A 6,598-nucleotide genomic window follows, 5' to 3' on the forward strand; every position below is an offset into this window, starting at 1 on the left:
TAGTGGTTTAACCCAAGAGGCTATTTGGCGCCGAAAGTGTTTTTTTGTCTTTGTTGTGTTCAGGGTGAAGGATTCATGCTACAAGAAGGAATTTGTCTTAAGGTGGAGTTTGTTGAGTTGTGATCCAAATTCATTTGCACTTAATAAAGGCTAGCTTCTGCCATAGTGGAGCGGAGGCCAGTCGCTAGTAGGCTTGGGCTGTGCACCTAGGGACGCCCGGCGATCGTCGTCCGTTTTAGGGTTCCACCATATATGTAAGCCGCTGTGTGGCGTTGTAACTGTTGGGATACGCGTAGGCTACGATAGCATAAATCAAAATTTTCTATCGCGTAGACCAGGAACCATGCAAGTATTAGATCATAGATCGTTACCACTCAACGCGCTGCGCAGCAGAAGAAGACGCTGAGAAGTCGAAGGAACTCTCGCTAAGTAGCGCACGTCGATGTAGAGGAAGTAGTCGATCGCACCGGCTCAACCTTCTCCTCCTCGTGTGTTCTCCTCGCCGTACTCCCACGTCGTTTAGCACCGCAAACCAGCGGCGTCTCTACCGGTATCCACACATACAGGGACGGAACACCACGCGCAGATGTGCTAGCACCCGCGCGCGGCTAGGGTTTTGCTCATTGAGGAAAGTGACGGCTAGGGTTTCTCACGTGATGCAATGCCTACGCCAGTCACACCCCCCACGAATATATAGGACCCATCACTCGGGCCTCCAAGGCCCGTAGGACTCCTATTCGGATCCCTATCCGAATTAAGCTTATATTGGATCTCTATCCAATCCCCTTATTCCGGCCCATTAAGCGTGCGACCCTGTAGGTTCATATATACTCGGTTGTAACCCGGAAGCTCCTTTTCGGTCCACGCGTCAACAGCGGCCCCTAGCAAAACGTATTTACCCACCGGGCAAACATAAAGATCATATCGACTGAACCTCTAGCGTATACTTGTATGAACCTCTTTGCCTCACGATATCGATTAAGCTCAAGGCTAGATCTGTGCCATCCTCTAATAGCTCAATCATTCACTCGAACTTGTTGATAGATTATATAACTTGTGATTGACTCCTCAATCACCTTTGGCATGGCCATGCACTTCCATAATCTATAACATCGAGGGGCCCAGAGATATCTATCTATAGGAGGGGCAAATCCCATCTTGATTATTCATATCGCACTACATGTTTCATAGCGTACCTGAAAACTACTTTTATAACTTCTCAATTACGGAGTAGCGTTTAGCAGTCCCTAAGTAAGCTACTACACGTGTTGAGAACCATGATAATCTCAGGTCTAAGGATTCAACACCAACACTCAATGAGATGACTAATGACACAACACATATGGCTCTTACAGTGTCTCATGTTAGGTCTATCCAACAACATGTTCACCAACATGTGTCCACATTATTAATTTGGTAACTCTATACCATGATCCATGAGACATGATCATCAATTCATACATATGCTGATCATATAAACATATTTGTTACACATATGATATTTGATCAGGGATCCTTTAGAAATAGTAACAAACAACATAAAGAGTCTCAATCTCATGAAAGAATCATATATTCGTTAACCAATAATGAGTTATCTATTTCAAGTAACAATATCGGATAAATATGTAAACATAGTATGTGATACAATCATCTCTATGATTGCCTCTAGGGCATATCACTAACTGTAACTTTACCCCAGTTACAGTGAAGATATTTTGTTGGCTGACGCCCGTGGTTTTTTCTCTCCTGTTTTGGGAGGGTTTCCACGCTAAATCTCGTGTCTTCTATGATTGATCTATTATTTTTTATCATTTATTTGTCTATCTTTTCCTAACATCCTCTTCTCCAAATCCGGCCAACCGCCACCGTTGTCAAATCCTCTTTCTCTGGTGAACCCCTCAACTATTTTCGTCCTTAAGTGCCATCCTTAGGACCTCGGTAGCCTCATGGGCACTTCCATTGCGCAGATGGGAGGCCGAGTGAAGCCGTCGTCGCCACCGTGCCGAGTCTGCCGTCGCCGGCCGGGCTATCTTCTCCACTGCCGCCGCTGTCCAGACCTCACCGCGCCGGGTTCAAGCTTTGGTGCGTACCTAGGACCTCTATAAACACACATACATGCATCAAGAATTCCTAAATGCATCAAGAATTCCTAATCCGAGCTCAACCTTCGCTTGCACATGCAGCCTCAAAGCCGTCGAAGCACGAATCACTTTTACGCGCTGCTCCGGCCACCTGCATTTTCTCGACGTGTTCGCAATGGAGACCTCTGCATTTTATCTTTTGGTTGCGTGGGCTTAGAATGCACCGTTCGCCGTCGGCATCGCCGTGAACCTCGCCGGCCGGCCAGCTCTGCTCCTGTCGCTGCTGCCCTCTTCTCCGCCGAGCCTACGACAGGTGGGGTCCATTTAATTAGGCACTAAGGACTGTGATTAGAAAGAGTCTAAAACAGGTAAGGTTGAAATTGTAAAGTTGTAGTATGACATGTAGGCCCAAGAACTTGCATGCAAATAGATGAAAACTTGAGTACTCTTAATGAATTTTGATTTAGCACGTGCTAGGGACTCCGGGACCTACACTCCAGGAATCCGCAAGGACCTTTTCGCATATAAGGCAGTCACTGACAGTGGACTTTTCTATTTAAATTCGGAAAAAATGTAAAGAAAATAATTAAAGCATCATCTATTCAACGGAAAAAACATGTAAAATTGTAAAATACATAGAAAATTCATGTTAGCTCCATTTTAGATGAAACAAACTCCACTAGCCTCACGGAATTATGATATTTAATGTTTTTGATTAAAATGATACACTCACAGTACAAGAAATATCCCTAAAATTTTGTATAAAGAATAATTGGCATAAAGTACAATCTAACTTATAAATTTGGTAGTAAATCAATTTTAGATCCGAATAAGTTGAACTAAAATTTGTTAGGATCACCAAATTCTTAATTTTATTTATATGAATTGATTTCTGGACCAACTAGTATGAATAATGCAATCACTTTTCAGTAATTATAAATAGTTATAACTAATATGGGAACTTCTAAAATTCATAGGAAATTGTTTCCAACTCCAAATTAGGTGATTCCAGTTTCTTTAGATTCATAATCTCATGTTCTTAATTACTATACATTAAAATATGGCACATACTTAATGAAAATGGTTCTAAAATTTTGTATAACGAATAAATACCACAATGTGACACATAGATTATAAAATTCATAATAAATTAATTCTAGCTCTAAATATTGTGAAATCAACTTTTTTGGACTTAGAAGATCATTCTTTCTACTACTGTGACCTAATACTTGACAGAACCTGGACATAAATTGCATCTAGGATTAATTAAAGCATAATTTATCTAGGTCTAGTATAGTACTTATAAAATTCATATCTCCCAAAATACAAGTGATTGAATAGAAATTCTTCCATCATAAATCATGCTTAATTAGTACCTAATCACTGTAGAAAATTCATGCATATTGTAGTCATTTTTGACTTTTGCTTGAATTGGTGTTTATATCGTTACCTGTTCTTTCGAATAGTGATTGAATATGCTTTCGGTAATGAGTTTGATTTTATTGCTGACCATGGTGACCTTTGAACACTTTGATCCTATGTTTTTATTGGGAAAACGTTTCTATTGCAAAATTGCATGTGTTAGATAGCCTAATTGCTGCATAATCCACCTTAAGAGTTGTTATTCTTGCTGTTTGTAACCCTATAGTTGTTTAGAGTATTTTCCATGTGCTCAAAAGGGTTTATAGTTGCTAAATAAGATGCCACATGCTTAACCATGCCTAGTAATATGCTAATAAGCATTGTAATCACTTTATACATTTAAAAATGGTAAATTTTTAACATCTGGACAGAGGTGAAGCCTCAGGTTATTTGTGAACTAAAATGGAGTAAAATCTTGATTCTATACTTGGACGGCGAGTGGTGTACATATGGTAGTAGTTGTACACTGATAAGGGGATTATTCGCCTGAGTCGATTAAGGATCGAACTCTATGGTACTGTCACACCCGGAAGTTTCCCCTTTTTCCTTAGTAACTATTAGGAGCGCAGCTAGTCCAAGCGCCAAACATGCATCAACCCAGGCCCAGGCCCACCCCACCCCACGTCCTGTCATCCCACTCCCACCGTTGTCAGAGTAAATGATTTACTCCTATCGCGCGCCTTAATCACCCACCTTAATTTATTCGAGTAAACGATTTACTTTAATAATAAAAATAACTCCCATGCTTCTGATCCCACCCCACGTCCCGCATCGTGCTCCTACCATTATCGCAGTAAATGATTTACTTCGATAAAAATAACTTCTCTGCTTCCGGTATATATTCTATTTTTCCCGTATCCAACCAACCACTCTCGCCCCCACTTCATTTTTTCCTTTTTTTCGGATTTGAATCGATCCACCATCCCAGCCCACAGATCAGTGACACACCATGGAGCAGGACGACGACACCATGGCTGTTGATGGTGGTGGCTGGCGAGAGGTGGCCAGCGGCAGTTGAGGCGAAGGCACTGCTTTGGGCCTCACTGCCAGACGCTGGGCAGCACCTTAACCAACAAGGTGTTCACCTGGGCCAACAGCAACAACCAGCGGCTACTCCATATCGGCGACATTTATAGAACAAGTAAGTAAGGAAATGACACTCTGATTTGCATTTGCATACTCTCCTTCAATTTCACGCATGAATCCCTTTTTTTTCTGCGAATCAAATTAACGTGCAATCTACAATATTACCTGATCTCAATTGATGGGCTGCGCAGGTCCTACATTTGCACATCGTGCTCCATGTGGCTGGCCGCAGAGGATAGGGTAGAGTCCACAGGTGATAGAGGTTGTTTGCTATTTTTCTTTTGCTTGTCATCTCTATTGACATGAACGAGAATGTTTTTGCATTTTTTTGTGCTTGCTAGATGATGGATGGCTGCAACTGTGCAACGTCGAGCTCATCTCTATACCAAACGCTACATCCTTCCATAATTCCATCGTCGACTACTGCTCGCCACCTGGTTGCCCTCTCCACTACCAGTCACAAGACACAGACCGTGCTCTTCATCCTTATAGCATGATCCAACAAAGCCACCAGATGGATTTTTGGCTGAATCATTTTTTTTCTTTTCTAGTTTGATTCACCGGTGAGTAATTTTATCACTTGTGTGTGATTGACCCTGTAATTTTTTCATTCATATCAACAAACTCTTAGTACAGATCAACAAACTCTTAGTACCAGTTTTTACTCTTATACTGTATATTGAATACATCAGTAAACATATTACTACATGGTGGCTACGAGATCATGGGCTATCTCGAGAGGAAGGTAGTAATTGTTTTACTCACAGACCACGAAATCTAAACAATATTTATAATATTGGTAAAAGAATTACTAGCGTTGTAAGTTGGTAGTGATTCTTTTACGACCATTTACGTATGGCGTCATACGATGTGGAGGCATTCATGCGAGTAAATTTGTTACTTTCGAATGAGCAGATGTGGGAGGCTGGGAGTAAATGAAAAACTCTACGGAGTAAATTCGTTACTTTTAAAACGTGCAAAGATACTAGAAAAACGGAAAACTCAGAAAGAAAAACTAGAAGGTAAATATTTTACTAAAAACGCGAAAACAAAAAAAGTGCAAAGAATGAACGAAAAACAGAAAAAATCTAGATGGTTAATATTTTACCGGGCACATTGATGAAGCACGGATGAGATGGAAAAGAGAAAAAAAAAACACGGAAGGTGGAGTGGTAAAAAACGAAAAAAACGAACCAAGAAAAGGTGGGATGTGGAAAAGGTGGGTTGGTAAAAAACGGGAAAACCGAAAGGAGAGGGCGTTGTGCGGTGCTCGAACTAATATTCTGCGCTGTAGAGCGCGGAATAGTGCTACCGCCCAAATTCATTAATAAATTACCCGGAGAAAATACTTAATTTAACCTAGAGCTAACTATAATTTAACAACACATATAATAAGCGGAATTGCCAAGGTGGAATTTTTTTTCGAAGTTCCTCGTGCTTAAACGCACTAACAGGATTTCTAGAGGAATTTAGAGTGGCAACTTTCAAAATCCAAAGAAATCATCGGGATCCAATTAAAAAAAATTCCTTCCTCTAACTCCTTTGGCCGTGGGCCATATCCAGTTCAGACCCCTCCTTTCCCCTTCCCCCTCGCGCCCCCTTGGTTGGGTCGGCCTGAGACCTCGGGCCAGCTGCGTCCGCTCCTCTCCGTAGACAACGATAGGTGGGGCCCACCTATCGGACCCTTCCCTGATCTCGCGTTGCCGCCGCGGCAACGGCCGCCACACCCTCCGTTTCCTAACCACACCCGCCCTCGTGTTGCTCACACTGGCCGTGTCCCTATCCAATTCTATCTACCGCCGTCTTTATCCTTTCCAAAAGCCGGTGCCGAACCCTAATCTGCCTCCACCCTAGCCTCCACCACCTCACGCCGCCGCCCCCTCCCGTATTTGCCGGCGCCCCTACCCGTCAGTGGCCCACACCAAACCTGCCGCCGCCGTTGCTCGCCGGTGCGCTCTGCCCTCTCCTTCATCTTTTGCTGCCAAGGTTCGCCGCCGATATCATTTCCA

The 6,598-nt window shown here is 42.6% G+C and overlaps 1 long non-coding RNA gene across 1 annotated transcript; it reads left to right on the forward strand.

The window, feature by feature from the left end:
* The first annotated feature begins 1,951 nt into the window (after positions 1-1,951).
* Positions 1,952-5,294, forward strand: LOC127755544 (uncharacterized). The gene is made up of 5 exons (XR_008013039.1): positions 1,952-2,082; positions 2,184-2,394; positions 4,432-4,644; positions 4,781-4,842; positions 4,931-5,294. It is a non-coding gene; the product is annotated as an uncharacterized LOC127755544 (long non-coding RNA).
* The last annotated feature ends 1,304 nt before the right edge of the window (positions 5,295-6,598 follow it).

The sequence above is a fragment of the Oryza glaberrima genome, chromosome 11, assembly GCF_000147395.1.
Source record: "Oryza glaberrima chromosome 11, OglaRS2, whole genome shotgun sequence".
Taxonomy (NCBI): Eukaryota; Viridiplantae; Streptophyta; class Magnoliopsida; order Poales; family Poaceae; genus Oryza; species Oryza glaberrima.